Source organism: Bubalus kerabau, chromosome 14, assembly GCF_029407905.1.
Source record: "Bubalus kerabau isolate K-KA32 ecotype Philippines breed swamp buffalo chromosome 14, PCC_UOA_SB_1v2, whole genome shotgun sequence".
Classification (NCBI taxonomy): domain Eukaryota; kingdom Metazoa; phylum Chordata; class Mammalia; order Artiodactyla; family Bovidae; genus Bubalus; species Bubalus kerabau.
The window spans coordinates 73,028,890-73,044,903 of NC_073637.1; the positions used below are offsets into that span (position 1 = coordinate 73,028,890).

Consider the following 16,014-nt stretch of genomic DNA (forward strand, 5'->3'; position numbering starts at 1 on the left):
ATGCACTGACATTTTATAGGGCAGTTTTTCAAATGGTTACAAGTCTACTTACTTTATTGTTGCCCAGTCCATAGTTCTCCACATATCCGCCATATATGATGTTGTTATTTTTCAGTCACTAAGTTGTGTCTAACTCTCTGTGACTCCATGGACTGTAACACACCAGGCTCTTCTGTCTTCCACTGTCTCCTGAGTTTGCTCAAATTCATGTCCATTGAGTCAGTGGTGTTATCTAATCATCTCATCTTCTGCTGCTCCCTTCTGTCTTCAAATTTCCCAGTATCAGGGGCTTTTCCCATGAGTTGGCTCTTTGTATCAGGTGGCCAAAGTATTGGAGCAACAGTACTCCCAATGAATGTTCAGGGTTGATTTCCTTTAGCATTGATTGGTTTGATCTCCTTGCAGCCCACGAAAGACTGTTAAATGTCTTGGTGAAATCAATGTGCATTTTCTGGCTTAATATCTTTTCAAGGTTCTCCAGTACTCTCAGAATAACATTCACACTCTTTAACGTGACTTTTAGGTCTGACTTTTGCCTGTTTCTCCTGCCTTTCTGTCTTCATGCCTCACTCTACACTTTGAATTCTATGTCCTGTCTTCCCGAACTTCCTGCAGCTCCTTAAGCCATCATGCCCACTGTCATGAAGCTTTTCACCTGTTTTCTTCATCTGCCATGTTCCTGGTCACCTGTGCCCAGTCCTCAGCTCTTTTGACCTGAGAAATAAGTCCTCTTATTTCTCTTTGTCCTGATCCTCATTGAGATGCTAATCTCTTCAATTATTTTCCTTCATCTAAGACTTTCCTTTCACTTTCTGTCTTATACCCATGTTTTACCCTATGAAGAATGACCTTGTTTTCTTTCTCTCCTTCTAGACTGAAATCCCCTTGAAGGCAACAACTGCATTTTCCTGGGTATTTCATCATTAAGACTTTTGTGGATGAGCTCAAAGGACTCAATACATTGCCTTTGAATCAATCATGACTGGTTTTTGAATGACTTTTGCCTGTGATATTCTTTCCATCTACTCTCCTTATAATATAGTTATCATATAAAAATCGTTTGCACTGAATTATTTTTGGCAACCTCAGTCTCTCTAATGATCAGCTCTTTCCCTACTAAGTGCATATAAATTATCTGGTGAAGAGTATACTTTAGAATGTTGCTAAATATGAAAATCATACCCATCTAGTTCTGGATTACGAAATCCCCTTTTTTGAAATCTGAGGCATTTGCTTAGCTCTGATCTTTTGGCAATTTTCCCATTCTCTCTGATTTTTTTTTTTTTCCCAGGACACTAGCAGCTGCGATAACAGCTGCAAATTGTTTTAATTGTCTTAGATGTAATGCATCTGGACTTGAACACATTTTAAAGCTGCTAGACACACTATCTTTCCTACTAAGATTTGTGCTTCATCCATTACAGTCTGAATATAATTCTCTTTTATGGAGGAAAAATAAAAGCAAACAAGAGACAATCGTTCTGCTTTTTTATTTCATCATCTTCATCAAGCAGTTAACTTATCCATGCCTTTGTCTTATTATTAAAAAAAAACATATCTTTAAAACAACAACAAAAACTTTCTTATTTTGCTCTCATCTAAGTTGAGATCTGGAAGGTTCTACCAGCCAGGTTGGTGAGGTGGGAGAAATATAAGCGGATAAACTAGAAACACCAATCATCTATATGTGTGTATGTAGCTGGTGCTAGACGCTGTGATGGATGGAGATCTTGCTACAGATACGACTTATTCTTAAGGAGCTCATGGTCAAGATCAGGGCCTTGATGACCACAGCATTCCACTTGAGTTAGTGGTGCATCAACCTTGGGTAAAAAAAAAAAAAGGGGTGTTGATAATTATTTTGTATGACTTAGTTTTATATCCATCCATTCACCCATTCATTCATCTAATTTTTAAGTAATGTTTCTCAACCATAGAGGGTGAAAAGGTTAGTTACTCAGTCATGTCCAACTCTTTGTGACCCCATGGACTGAAGTCTGCCAGGCTCCTCTGTCTATGGGGATTCTCCAGGCAAGAATACTGTAATGGGTTGCCATGTCCTCCTCCAGGGGATCTTCCCAACCCAGATATTGAATCCAGGTCTCCCACATTGCAGGCAGATTCTTAACTGACTGAGCCACCAAGGAAGCGCAAGAGTACTGGAGTATTCTATCCCTTTTCCCAGCCCTTCTCCAGAGGACCTTCCTGACTCAGGAATCGAATGGGGGTCTCCTGCATTGCAGGCAGATTCTTTACCAGCTGAGCTACCAAGGTTTTATGTTAAAATCACCCAGGGATTCTGGATTGGGTAGCAATAAAGTAGGTGGATTTGTAACCATTTGGAAACATTTATAGATACAACAAACTCACCCAATCAGGATTTCTGAGAGTTGAGGCCCAGGGGGCAGTGTCTGTTAAAGACTTCCTTAAAGAGTCCATATTCAGAGAGCTGAGAATACTGTCTGAAGCACTTACCATGTGTTAGGGCTGTGCTAGGACCTGGGGAAGGTATATACTATCTTATGTAACATACATCATTGGTCTTCAAGAGGTAATACTTTATAAGTAGAGAAGACATTCTTATAGAAAGGAACAAAGAGGAAATGCAAGGTAGTTATTGTATGATTAAGAGTCAAAGTAAGAGGTAGGAGCAAATAATAATAATAACATGGAAGTTATAGATAAAAGGAGAAAAATCCCTTTGGACTAGAGGTGTGAGAGAAAAACGAAAGCACATGGGTTGAAGTTGGACTTTGAAGAAGGTTATAGCTGGGTAGTAGGACAGGGCCATGCAGTTCTGACAAGGACTCCATAAATGAGCAAAGATTTGATGTTGGGAACAAGCATGGCATATCCTGGGCATTTTATGGACCAGATCTGCCAAAACTGACCAGAAGCTTTATTTTCGTGAGTAGTCAGACTAAGGTTATAGAAATAAAGCCAAATGTGGGGAACTCTATCCTATTTTGAGGCATTTTGACTTTAAAGTGTAAGCAATATTTTTCTTAAAAAAAGGGGGGGGGGAATATAACCATAATCCTTAAGCATTCTCAAACCTGTTTTGAATGAGTTAATATATGTCATTGATCAGCCTCAGATTTGGTATTGGATGAGTGGAGAATAAGCAATACAAAGTTGGAAAAGGAGAGAAGAAGCTGGATCTCATGGCCAAATGGAAGTATTCTCTGGTGCTCCGACTCACCTGTGCCAGCAGTGTGCTGGTAAATGTGTAACAATCAGTTCTTTGAGGAGAAACAGCCCTGATATATATAGTGTGATGCTTTTGAACTGTGGTGTTGGAGAAGACTCTTGAGAGTCCCTTGGACTGCAAGGAGATCCAACCAGTCCATCCTAAAGGAGATTAGTCCAGAGTGTTCATTGGAAGGACTGATGTTGAAGCTGAAACTCCAATACTTTGGCCACCTGATGCAGAGAGCTGACTCATTTGAAAAGACCCTGATGCTGGGAAAGATTGAAGGCAGGAGGAGAAGGGGACAACAGAGGATGAGATGGTTGGATGGCATCACTGACTCAATGGACGTGAGTTTGAGTAGACCCCGGGAGTTGGTGATAGACAGGGAGGCCTGGCGTGCTGTCTTCCATGGGGTCACAAAGAGTCGGACATGACTGAGCGACTAAACTGAACTGAACTTCCATGATGTAAATACCACCACTATGACCAATATCAGGTTATCAATGGTTTAAAAACCAGTTTGCAAAATTCCTGAAGATTTGACATGGACTTTCATGAGCTGGTATGAGCTGGCTTCAGCACACCGCAGCTCGTCTTACTTCATGAATTCTCTCCCAATAATTGTTTGTCTCTGGAAGAATTTTGCAACATTCAGTTGCAATATTCAGTTTACTCATTAAAAAATGGGGGTGGTGGAGAAAATTCCTAACACGTCCAATGTAGGAAAATTGAAAGAATAGTTGAGGACTCATGTCTCAGAAAATGTGATTCCAGAACCATCTACCCCAAATGAGCCCTCCCCCCCACTCCCAACCCCCTACTCCCTCAGCAGATTCAGTGTCTTGGAGAGGGGGTGGTTGGTTCTTCTCACCTTAGTTTGATGGTGTTTCCTGCAGAGGAGTTGAGGGTTTAGAAAGCCTGGGGGAAAATATGAAAATGTTGGATAAACCAGATTTCCAGGCGTTGTGTATGCCCTTGGAGGAGGAATCACAGGCAGGCGAGCTCCCACCACGCTCACTCCTGCTTCACTGGATCCTTTCCAGCTTTGGCTCCTGAATACCCTGTCCCGCTTTGTTCCCAGATAACAGCCCCTGCGTGGCCTGTGAAAACTCTTTGCAGGACTTCAGGCACCCTCAGGCCTGGTCTGGGTGCATAGTTGCCTCTCCTCAGCCGCCTTCTTCCGCGGTGCCCGTCAGGGGCGGTCCTTACGGCTGCGTGAGGGTGCAAGCGCGGGATCAGTTCCGGCGCCCAGACGCCACCTGGGGCCCGCACCCCGCCGACCGCAGCCCCCACAAGGCCCTTCCGTCCACCCACACTTCCCTATTCTCCCCCCACCTGCAATTCAAAAACAACTGATGTATGGGTAGGAAAGCCATTTAGTCAAAAATAAAGACTAAAATGTTTTTTTTTTTTTTCTTTCCCTTCTGATAATCCTCCTGGTTCCATCCCTCGGTATTATGCTCCATAATGCGCCGCGTGCAGCCATTTTGTCATTGCTTTGGGTCATCCTTGCTCACAATTGGTTATTTACTCAGGGGCTTTTGAAATTATTGACTTGACACATCTGTCAGACGGCAAAAGCAGAAATGCTAAAAGGTCACTTGGAGAGAAACCAGCTGCTCCAGACAAACCTTTCTGCCTCCAAATAGCACAATCATTACAGGCTGGCAGATGGGGCCTCCGCTTTCATTTCAGGCGCCCCTTGCCTTCAGGTATTTAGCGACACTACCTCATTGCCAGGTCAGCCAGGCCTCCCTGTAATTACCCACACAATAGGCATCTCTCTGCTTAAGAATAACGGCTCCATTTTCTCTAAATAGGAAACCGGTTTCCTCGCAGATATGAGCGACTCAAGGCTTGCCACAAACTTTCCTATTAGCAGATTAGTTTTGACAGTGGCAAGGATGTTTCTATTACTTCTGCAGCCTTCATTACACCCCCGGAAACATGAGGCCTGGTCTGATTTAAGTCTGGAGGGCTTTAGAGGGTCTCTGAGTAGAGGGCCTCCAGAGAGAAGGTCGGGGATTTCCTTTTCCCTCCACCTAATCCTTCCTCATCCTCACCCTAGCTCACCGAGGTGGGAGGAACAGAGCAGGTGATGCTTGTTTGTGTTGCTCCAAGGGGAGGTTTCATTTAGAGGACTTTTCAGTCAGCCTGGCTTGCCTGAGGCTACAGAATCTGAAAGGGGTGTGTGTGTGTGTGTGTGCCTGTTTGCGCGTGTGTCCCTTTGTTTATGGCAGTTAGAGATAATATAAAATAAAAACTAAAAATAAAAGCAAGCTGATGTTGAACCTCAATCATGCAGGGAGGAGGTTCATTCTTTCTTAAAGAAAGTTCTTACAAACTCCACTTTGGGGGACAATTATTATGTCAGCAGCTGTAAGAACAACATCTTAACCTTTCCGAGTAAAACAAATAAGCTGGTAAATGTAAGACTGTGTCTCTCAAACTTAGTGGCTATGGGGGTGGCTTTTAGAAATCCTAGTTTAAACTTTTTTTTTTTTTTTTTTGTTCCCCTGAAGAAGTAATAAAGAAAGCTGAGCAATGAAGAATCAATGCTTTTAAACTGTGGTGTTGAAGACTCTTGAGAGTCCCTTAGACTGTAAGGAGATCCAACCAATCCATCCTAAAGGAAATCTGTTCTGAATATTCATTGGAAGGACTGATGCTGAAGCTTAAACTCCAATACCTAGGCCACTTGATGTGAAGAACTGACTCACTGGAAAAGATCCTGATGCTGGGAAAGACTAAAGTCAGGAGGAGAAGGGGACGACAGAAGCTGAGATGGTCGGATGGAATCACTGACTCGGTGGACACGAGTTTGAACAAGCCTGGGAGTTGGTGATGGACAGGGAACCCTGGTGTGCTGCAGTCCATGGGGTTGCAAAGAGTCGGACACGACTGAGTGACCGAACTGAACTGAAGTAGTGATATTACCAGCAGCAAGGTAAAAGTTTACTTTCTGTCATCAGGGATACTTCAGTGGATGTATTAAAAAAGCACCACATTGGGGTACATGCACAAGGCTGGGCGTGGAAAGGGGTATGGGAGTTGCCTCGCAGTATAGAATTCTAAAGTCATCACATATTGGGTAGATCACTCGACCTTAATCTCTCCTTTCAGCCTGCTGGGGCTTCCCATATAAATGAACATGAACTTGAGGACGTCACTTGGGAAATGCTACCAGAGAGCTTCAAACAGAAAAACAATAACAAAACCTTCAACAACACAATGTTATGGCAACCCATGATCGATATCCTAAAAATCAATGATTTCTCTTTAGTTTCCCCCACTGCTACCTTGCCCATTAGTCTTCAGAAATTTCCACCTTTGCATTCACTTCGTTCTTTTATTCTGGGGGTTTAAAAAGTAACTCTGCAGTGAGTTGGCGCTAGGGTTGGTGAGCTCCAAGAGTAACTGCTATTCAGAAGTGGAAGTGGGACTCTCTGCTCTGTATCTCTGTAGTCCTGTGAGAACTCAAAAAGCTGTGTCATATACCATAGCAGAGTCTAGCAATGAATTAGGAGCTGGTGAGACCTTGGGAAGTGAGATCATCTATGTCAGCATGATCTCATGGTCCTGGGAAATTCTTCCTCAATAGATAACACTGTAAACCAGTAAATTACTGCTTGCTTCAAGAAATTCTTGAAGATCTGGGCAAAGATTTTGGTCACATGGATAAACAGTTCTATCAGGATGAAAAGTTGCTTATTTAGGTAACAGTTCACTTATCAGATAATATTTTATTTATCACTACTTGCTTGAAGATGTGTGTTGCTATTTTCATCATTCCAAAATTACTATGTCATAAAATTTGTCTAATCTCAATCATTCCCTACCTTAAAAGATTCTCCCTTAAACCACATCCCTGAATTCTATAAATGTACTCTTCTGACTTCCATCTTAGAGATATTACTAAGATACTGTCATGGTGTTATTCTTCACCATTGTGGTAAGTCTAATAAACTTCGTTTTGCTCAATCAACAGGTTTTCCTGGTGGTCTAATTATGGGGAGTTGATAGTCAACAAGGGGCTTCCCAGGTGGCTCAGTGGTAAAGAATCTGCCTGCTGTGCAGGAGACCTGGGTTCAATTCCTGGGTCTGGAAGATCCCCTGGAGAAGGGTGTGGCAACTCACTCCAGTATTCCTGCCTGGAGAATCCATGGGCAGTGGAGCCTGGTGGGCTACAGTCCATAGGATTGCAAAGAGTCAGACACAATTGAAGCGAATTCACATGCACACATGCATGATAGTCAACACAGTGGATTGATGTCAGTATTGAAACAAATTACCACAGGAAGAGAAAACACCCTGAAGAGATCCCAGGAGAGTTCTGATATAGCAGTCATTCAGAACATGGATCATAAGATAGATTTGGAGCATGTAGGGATTCTATGTAGTTCCCTGAAATTATATATGGAGGGAAACTGGTAGAAAAACAGACTCCCTGTGATTCACGGGACAGGATTTGGAGTCATTATAATTTTAATATTAAAAATAAATAATTTTACCTCGATATCTCCAGCTGTTGAAACCTGAGGTATTCTTAGGCAGAAAAGACAAATTCTGGAGCATCAGAAGAGGGGGAACACCTAAAGCAGGAGGGATGGGATCAGGAAAGACTGTATGCAGGAAGTAGCTAGCATTTGGAGGGGGTCTTGAAGGATGGCAGAATTTCCACGAGCTTGTGACATGGGGGGTGATGAGTGTGCGGTTATGTGGAGGTGGGTAGTAAGGACATTTGGAAGAAAGCCAGGTGAAGGAGGTAGTATAATGCAGTGGTTAAGTGAATGGCCATACAATTCAGATGTTTGTATTTGAAGCCTTCCACCACTAAAATTGTGTAGGTGATTTGGGCAAGGTGTTTGACTTCTCCAAGCCTCATCTGTAAAGTAAGGATATGATACCTACTTTATTAGGATTGTTATGATGATAGAAATGAAATAAAGTATGTAAAGTTGTTAGAAAATTATGTGTATTTAGTAAAGACTAAATAGATGGTAGCTATTATAATTATTATCACATTATTATTATCTTATTATAGGTTAGCATGAGAAGGAAGAGACTGGAAGGAAAGTTCAGGGCATATTCTGGGAAAGATTGAAGCTTAGGCTATGCATATATGAATAGCAGAAAACAATCTGGAAATGTTAGGGCCAATTGTAAAAAGTCTTGCATATGTGCTAAATCACTTCAGTCGTGTCCAACTCTCTGCGACCCTATGGACTGTAGCCCACCAGGCTACTCTGTCCATGGGATTCACCAGGCAAGAATACTGGAATGGGGTGCCATGCCCTCCTCCAGGGGATCTACCCAACCCAGGGATCCAACCTGCATCTCCTGTGGCTCCAGCATTGTAGTTACCGATGAGCCACTGGGGAAGCCTTGCATTTATTATAAAAATATATTCAGTCAGCAGAGAGGAGCGCATGAAGAATTTTGGAGCAGGGAACAGGTATGATCAGAACTATGCTGATATGCTGATAGGTTGGGTGAGAGGAGAGAAAAGACCAAAGTTGCAGAGACCGATGAACTAGTAGGTTAAACAATGTTGAAAGGGTGAGAGAGCATGGTAGAGTTTCGGGTTAAAATTTCCTTTTGTGCACTCAACTCAGGCTACACAAGTCAACACAGAGCTCTAAATCCTTAATCTAAGACACACCAAGTAACTTTTAGTCTGATGTTTAAAACGAGCTCATCATGCTGGTGTTCCAGTTTATGCTCTGACCCTCAGTGCTATCTGAAACCTGATCCCAAGAACACAGGGCGTGTGAGATGAATGTATAGTGAAAGCAACGAGCTAATGCATCTGAACTCTGTCCAGTTTCTATCACACTTAGATTGCCTAAGAAGTGACTGTGGGCCTAGGGCCTTTTCAGGAGTAGAGTGTGTCGCTTAATTTTACTTCAGTCCTGTAAATGCTAACCTACTCTAATGCTTAATCATCCAGGTAGCTAAATTTGATGCCCTCCCTTTCCTTTTCAGTTCATATCAATTTAGGAAGGAAGCATTAACAAATCCACTGAATATAGTACTTTTTGAATCAATTCTTGCCCTGCTTTATCTATCGGCATTCACATTTGTTTAAACAGTAGGCTCTCATTTTCACTTAACCAAAAAGCCAGGATTCAGAGCCAGCATCAGGTGACATTAATGTCAGCTTAATTAGTCAATCTGTGTTAATTATCAGGTAACTTGGCTAAAGAATAAAGCCATTCATGTCAGGGACAAAGTGATTTTAAAAGTCTCTCTTTAACAGGGCCTTACTTCCCTAGGACAGTCTAGCAGCCGTCAGAGCCACAGCTGTTACTTACAGTGGCTCTTTTTTAGAGATTCTATTTTCAGACAGAGGATGAGACTTAAGGATCAGGATTTAAGGTCAGGAGATACAAACCAGAGTTAGTGGAAGCCTCACACGGGAGGGGGATCGCTTTAAGGGTTTGGATGCTCTTTAGAAAGGAAGCAGCATCATATGTTTCACTCTTAAATAATTAATTAAAACTTTGAAAAGTATGAGAACAATCTAGATAAAATTCAAACCACCTTCAAAATTAATCAACCAAAGGTTGAGAACCTATTGTGTATATAGGTGCTGTTTTCTGATCTTTTTACTTATATACTGTGAGTACTTTTTCCCCCATAGTGCTAATTATTCCTCAAAAACATGTGTCTAACTTTACAATTAAACTGGATACATCCTCAGTGTATTTTATCATTTTATATGATATCATTTATATCATTTTAACCTTCTGAGATGAGAAGGAAGATTTGAGTAAGATCAGGCTGTAGAAGGTTCTGCAGGGTCCAGTGGTTAATTGAAGAGCCTCAAGTAGAAAGGAGGGTGGGTGGCCCCTATATCCTTCAGTTGTGCTGGGAAGTTAATGTAAGAGGGTGCTGGAAGGGAAAGGTAGGAGGCCATACTAACCCTAATTGTCTCTTCCTCGAATCTCTTAATCCAAAGAAGATCTTATTCAGTCACACTTTCTAAGTTTAGGTGTTAGGACTGTTAATACAAGAAAATATAGCCTGTGGGTCAAATCTGTTCCCCCGCATGTTTGTTGACAGTCCGTGGGCTAAGAATGTTTTTGTACTTTTAAATGATTGTAAAATATCAAGAGAAAAAATATTTTGTAACACAGGAAAATTTATGAACTTCAAATTTCAGCATCCTTAAAGTTGTATTGGAACACAGCCACATCCACTTATTTACATGTTATCTCTTTCTGTTGTCCTGGGCTGCTTTCCTACAGCAGAGGCAGAGTTGAGTAATCGAGACAGAGATTGTATGGCCGGAAACATCTCAAATATTTATGGTCTGTCCTTCACAGAAAAATTTGTCTCTCCTTGCTCTAGAAGGTGAATTTTTGTACTCATTCTTCCTGGAACTTTAAAAGGAATTCTAGGCCCTTAATAACAACTTCCTGACATGGCAACCTTGTGTCTACTCGTTACTCAGCGTGTTTGCCTCAAACAATTATTTCTCACTAATAAGAACGTTGCAGCCTGGACTAACTTTCCATGAAGTGCTAACACCACTCTGGATTCTTCTGCCTCACTTCTAACTTGTCAGAGCCACATGTTATCACACAATTAGAATCACTCATTAAGGGAAAAACAACGTTCATTAGTTATTTCATCAACTTGAGAAAGAAATTTTAAATATTACATTAACATAAAAATGATAGGATTTTAATATCTTTGCACAGCCTCTTGAGAGATCTTGGAGATAATGAGAGCTGAATGTGTAGTGGGTAATACTACATGCCAGTCAGCTGTTTGCTCAAACACATATTCACACACTAGAAGGTAAAATTACCTGGCGATTGTATCACACTCTGTCTCTCTCTCACATACACACTCAGCAGCTAAGTCTAAACTGGCTACTGTATAAATAGTAGTGTTTGTTGCCTATGCGATGTGGTATGTATTTTCACAATGAGTCAGTTGAACGGTGGCTTATATACATCAGATCTTCCCTTTGTTCACTATTTGTATTATTTATTAAGTATGGGGAGAGAAACAATTTTACTTTTAGTATGTAATAAGCACTTAATAAAAGTTACCTATAGTTATTACTAGCTATGTGAGTAACTTGAGTATGTCTCCTATAATATTTTGGAGGCCAACTAATAGAATGCTATTTCTGACACTTAGAGGCAAAACGAGAATATTTCAGAGATTAGAATCTGGATTGTGATGATATGTCTCCAAGAATGTTTTGCTATACGGAAGACCAAAAGTGAAGTGTTTTCATGGTCCATTTAGAGCAACAGAGACAGAAAAACAGAATGTGGAGTCTTGATAGAGGTTTGTTGCAGGTAACACAAACTTGAACTCCCTATTTGAATATGGCTAGTGATAGCTTTTTTCCCAGTAGTCATGTATGGATGTGAGGGTTGGACTATAAAGTAAGCTGAGTGCTGAAGAATTGATGCTTTTGAACTGTGGTGTTGGAGAAGACTCTTGAGAGTCCCTTGGACTGCAAGGAGATCCAACCACTCCATCCTAAAGGAGATCAGTCCTGGGTGTTCACTAGAAGGACTGATGTTGAAGTTGAAACTCCAATACTTTGGCCACCTCATGTGAAGAGCTGACTCATTTGAAAAGACCCTGATGCTGGGAAAGATTGAAGGAGGAGAAGGGGATGACAGAGGATGAGATGGTTGGATGGCATCATCGATTCAATGGATGTGGGTTTGGGTAGGCTCCGGCAGTTGGTGATGGACAGGAAGGCCTGGCATGCTGCAGTCCATGGGGTTGCAGAGTTGGACACAACTGAGTGACTGAACTGAATAGCCTTAATTACCAAAAATAGTACTGATGAAAAATAAATCTGAGTATTTTTAAGCAGAGCATGTACTCTCAGGTTTGTCATGGTCTTTACTATTCCCTGTTGGTTAACGTTAACATTGCCTTATCTCTAGATGCATCTGAATTTATAACACTGGATTAGAAATATTGTTGAGAAATGCATTAGAAAGGTGTTTTGAGGGTGTGTGTTTAGGTGTGTGAGCGCATATATCAGTAAATAATTAGTTTTGTTGCTAGATTCCTAATTTCAAAGTAATATATTGAAATAAAGCTTCTCAACTGAAAAAAACTTAGAGCAAATTCTGCGCTACATTTCTTGTGCTTGGTAGTGAAAATAAATTCCATCCTCTCCTTTTTCTGTAACCTCATCTTCTTACTATTTACGATGCTCAAAAATAAAAGTGAGAGGGCATCAGCTCACAGAAAGATGGCATTCCTCTGAAAATGAGTCTTTGGGTTACACCAATTTGCTCTGCTGATCTGACAGTACTACAATGCCTCTTAGGGAAAGTGCAGAACGTTTTTCTGTCTCGAGCAGTTTGAACAGGAGCTGAAATAAATGGTTGTCCTCTGGCAGAATGAAGAGGCTCAGATATTGTGTAGACACCTGTCATTTAACTACTTGTTAGACACAGTCCTTTGGCTCACCAGTGACTTTAGGTAAATTTGCCTTCTTTTTCATTCACCTGTTGTGGGATATTCTGAGAAAGTGACTTGGTTATCTTAGAGTTCCTAATGGTAAAGGAGGGAAATTTTGGATAAAGCTGGACCCTGTAGTAAAATTAGAAAGAGAACTTTGAAGAGTTGACATAATGGTTTTTTACAGCCAGAGACCATAGAAGAAAAGGATACTTGGGAGGGAAAAGAAGCTCTAAAAATGAAACATGGACTCTGACCACGGTAGGGCAGTTCAGGAGCACATCTGCCCTTTGTGGGGGCACTGCCTCTCTATGACAAGGCTGTTGCTCCCCAGAAGTTAGTTAGTGCCACTTGCCTCTGTGTATGGACTTTTGATTTTAACCTTGGTTCAGGACCTGCCCATCTGCCTTCTGGTCTCTGACATTAGTCAAAGCTTGTTGAACACTCATCTGCCTGTTTTTTCATCTGTAGACCTTGCCTTTGCCTGGTCTGGCCTCTTTTCTCTCTGCCTTCTGTTGCAGAGAACCAACTTTTAGATCACATACTGTGCAAAGTTTTAAGATAAATAAAAGGATAACAGCTCTTACTTTTTCAGAGTTTACAGTAAAAGAGAAAGAGCCACATGTAGGTACTAAATTAGAGATAGAATGCAAACAGCTATGGGAAAACGAAGGAGGACTTCATCCTTGATATTTGCATAGCAAACTATACTTTTAGGGGCTTCCCTGGTAGCTCAGATGGTAAAAAATCTGCCTGAAATGCAGGAGACCTGGGTTTGATCCCTGGGTCAGGAAGATCCCCTGGAGGAGGGCATGGCAATTCACTCCAGTATTCTTTCTTGGGGAATTCCATGGACAGACCTTGGGGTGGCAAAGAGTCAGACACGACTGAGTGACTTTCACTCGATTCACTCACTGTATTCTCAAGTACCATCCTGCTTAATCTCTTCATTTTCTTGTGATGCAGGCAGTATTTTCTCTCATTGGAAGGTGAGGAGATGAAGGATTAGGAGTGAAAGAAGAAACAATGTATGGAAGGTTAAAAAGCCCAAAGTGAATCCAAGATAGAAAAATAAGTCCCCTAAAACCAAAAAAGAGAGCACAGATAGTCTCATTACCAGAGGATTTAATGTTAAGATGATAGAGGGAAAAAGAAATTACTGTATCTCTGTTTGACTTCCATATTCTCTAAAAAGGAAAAAAAATACATCAGCTGTTAACATTTTCTGAAAAGACACTAAGAAGACACCTTTGATAAAACAAAGCAGTAAGGAAGATGACTGCTGTGAAGGGAAGAGGGCAAAAATAGGGGTATTTATGAGGTTTTTTTGGAGAAGGCTCCAGTACTCTTGCCTGGAAAATTCCATGGACACAGGAGCCTGGTAGGCTGCAGTCCATGGGGTCGCTAAGAGTCGGACACGACTGGGCGACTTCACTTTCACTTTTCACTTTCATGCACTGGAGAAGGAAATGGCAACCCACTCCATTGTTCTTGCCTGGAGAATCCCAGGGACCGGGGAGCCTGGTGGGCTGCCGTCTATGGGGTCGCACAGAGCTGGCCACGACTGAAGCGACTTAGCAGCAGCAGCAGCATGAGGTTTTTAGGAGTCATTCTTTCAACAGCAGGGCCTGATTGATACTGGGCAAAATTCATGATGTAACTGTTCAGGATGGATGGCCAGGTGGATTTTAAAGGGTAAACAGTTGTGCAGTGAGCCTGCTTGGGAAGCCTATTGTCTGGGCAAGGAGTGACTAACTCCTGGTGAGTGTAGTACACTTTTTCACTGTTTGGAGAAATGGATTTTCAGAACGTTCTTGAGACAAAAAGCAACACAACTTCATTTTCTTAGAAAACATCCTGACAGAATTTTCATGGAATAATAAAGTCATATTAATGCAGACCGGTAAGGCCACTGCCTTGCAGATGGCCTCCATTTCTGGTACAAACAGGAAAGGTCAAAGATACTATTAAGAATACACAGAAGTTAAGCTGAACAAGGAAAATAAAATGAAAAATCTGCCTTTAAAAGAAATACAACTTCTTGATAATGCAGAGGAATTATATAGACTTTTTTTTGGTAGACATGTAAACATACAGATATTCAGATATTTTCCCAAACTTGCTGCCAGTAGTACAAGAAAAATTAAAATGTGAGGCAGATGGCGGAATGCCAGATATGAACAAAAGTTTCCTGGATTTTGAGAAAGCCGCACAGCATGGCCTGGTAAGGATGCTCTTGAGCCCATATAAGATTCTAGATTGCACGGAGAAATGCCTGATTTGGATGGATCACAAGGCATCGAGAATTCCTTGGTGAGCAAGGAAGACATAATCTTTCCCCACAAATCCTGTTGATTCCTTCTTGAAAATAAATTCAGAATCTGACACTGCTTTCAAAAACTCATGTTCTTTCTGTTACTCTGGCTCGAGCCAGTGCTTCTTGTCTAGATCACAGCACCAGTCCCCTCCCTAACTAGCATTCTTGCTTTTGCCCTTGTCTCCTGTTCTCATCACAGATTTCAGAGTGATCCTTTTAAATACTTTTGTCACTCAGTCATGTCTGACTCTTTGGGAGCCCATGATCTGTAGCCTGCTAGGCTCCTCTATCTGTTCCAATCCTCTGGGATTTCCCAGGCAAGAATACTGGACTGGGTAGCCATTCTCTTCTCCAGGGAATCTTCCTGATTCAGGGATCAAACCTGGATCTCCTGCATTGCAGGCAGATTCTTCACCATCTGAGCTACTAGTTCAGTTCAGTTCAGTTCAGTCGCTCAGTTGTGTCCGACTCATTGTGACCCCATGAATTGGAGCACACCAGGCCTCCCTGTCCATCACCAACTCCTGGAGTTTACCCAAACTCATGTCCATTAAGTCGGTGATGCCATCTAACCATCTCATCCTCTGTCATCCCCTTCTCCTCCTGCCTTCAATCTTTCCCAACATCAGGGTCTTTTCAAATGAGTCAGGTCTTCACACCAGGTGGCCAAAATATTGGTGTTTCAGCTTCAACATCAGTCCTTCCAATGAGCACCCAGGACTGATCTCCTTTAGGATGGAGTGGTTGGATCTCCTTGCAGTCCAAGGGACTCTCAAGAGTCTTCTCCAACACAAGGGAAGCCCTTAAATACTTTCTGAGAAGTCTCAAATTAGCTTCTATCACTCAACTGTTCAAAATCTTCCAAAGGTGCCATCTCAGAGCAAAATCTGAAATCCTTATATTGACCTACAAGGTTCTCCAACAGAGTCTACACGATCAGGTTCCCTGATACCCCACTGACCTCATTTTCTGATACTTTCTCTCCTGCTGGCTCCCTCCAGCCATACTGATGTCTTGGTGCTTCTGTGAATGTCAAGCAGTATCTTACCCCAGG

At 41.8% G+C, this 16,014-nt stretch overlaps 3 long non-coding RNA genes across 5 annotated transcripts in view; 2 read left to right on the top strand and 1 right to left on the bottom strand.

The window, feature by feature from the left end:
• Positions 1–1,474: 1,474 nt before the first annotated feature.
• Positions 1,475–5,281, bottom strand: LOC129627076 (uncharacterized). 2 transcript variants are annotated; one of them, XR_008702407.1, is made up of 3 exons: positions 5,267–5,281; positions 4,065–4,404; positions 1,475–1,823 (listed from the first exon to the last, which is right to left on the bottom strand). It is a non-coding gene; the product is annotated as an uncharacterized LOC129627076 (long non-coding RNA). The 2 variants fall into 2 exon arrangements; XR_008702408.1 differs by lacking the exon at positions 5,267–5,281 and adding an exon at positions 4,825–4,839.
• LOC129627077 (uncharacterized) lies at positions 4,922–7,170 on the top strand. 2 transcript variants are annotated; one of them, XR_008702409.1, is made up of 3 exons: positions 4,922–5,288; positions 5,716–6,140; positions 6,317–7,170. It is a non-coding gene; the product is annotated as an uncharacterized LOC129627077 (long non-coding RNA). The 2 variants fall into 2 exon arrangements; XR_008702410.1 differs by lacking the exon at positions 4,922–5,288 and adding an exon at positions 5,393–5,622.
• Positions 7,171–9,944: 2,774 nt separating this feature from the next.
• The window catches only part of LOC129627078 (uncharacterized), a 30,509-nt gene continuing 24,439 nt past the window's right edge, over positions 9,945–16,014 (top strand). The window contains exons 1-2 of the long non-coding RNA XR_008702411.1: positions 9,945–10,100; positions 10,444–10,549. This is a non-coding gene — a long non-coding RNA (uncharacterized LOC129627078). The remainder of the gene's footprint in view (positions 10,101–10,443; positions 10,550–16,014) is intronic.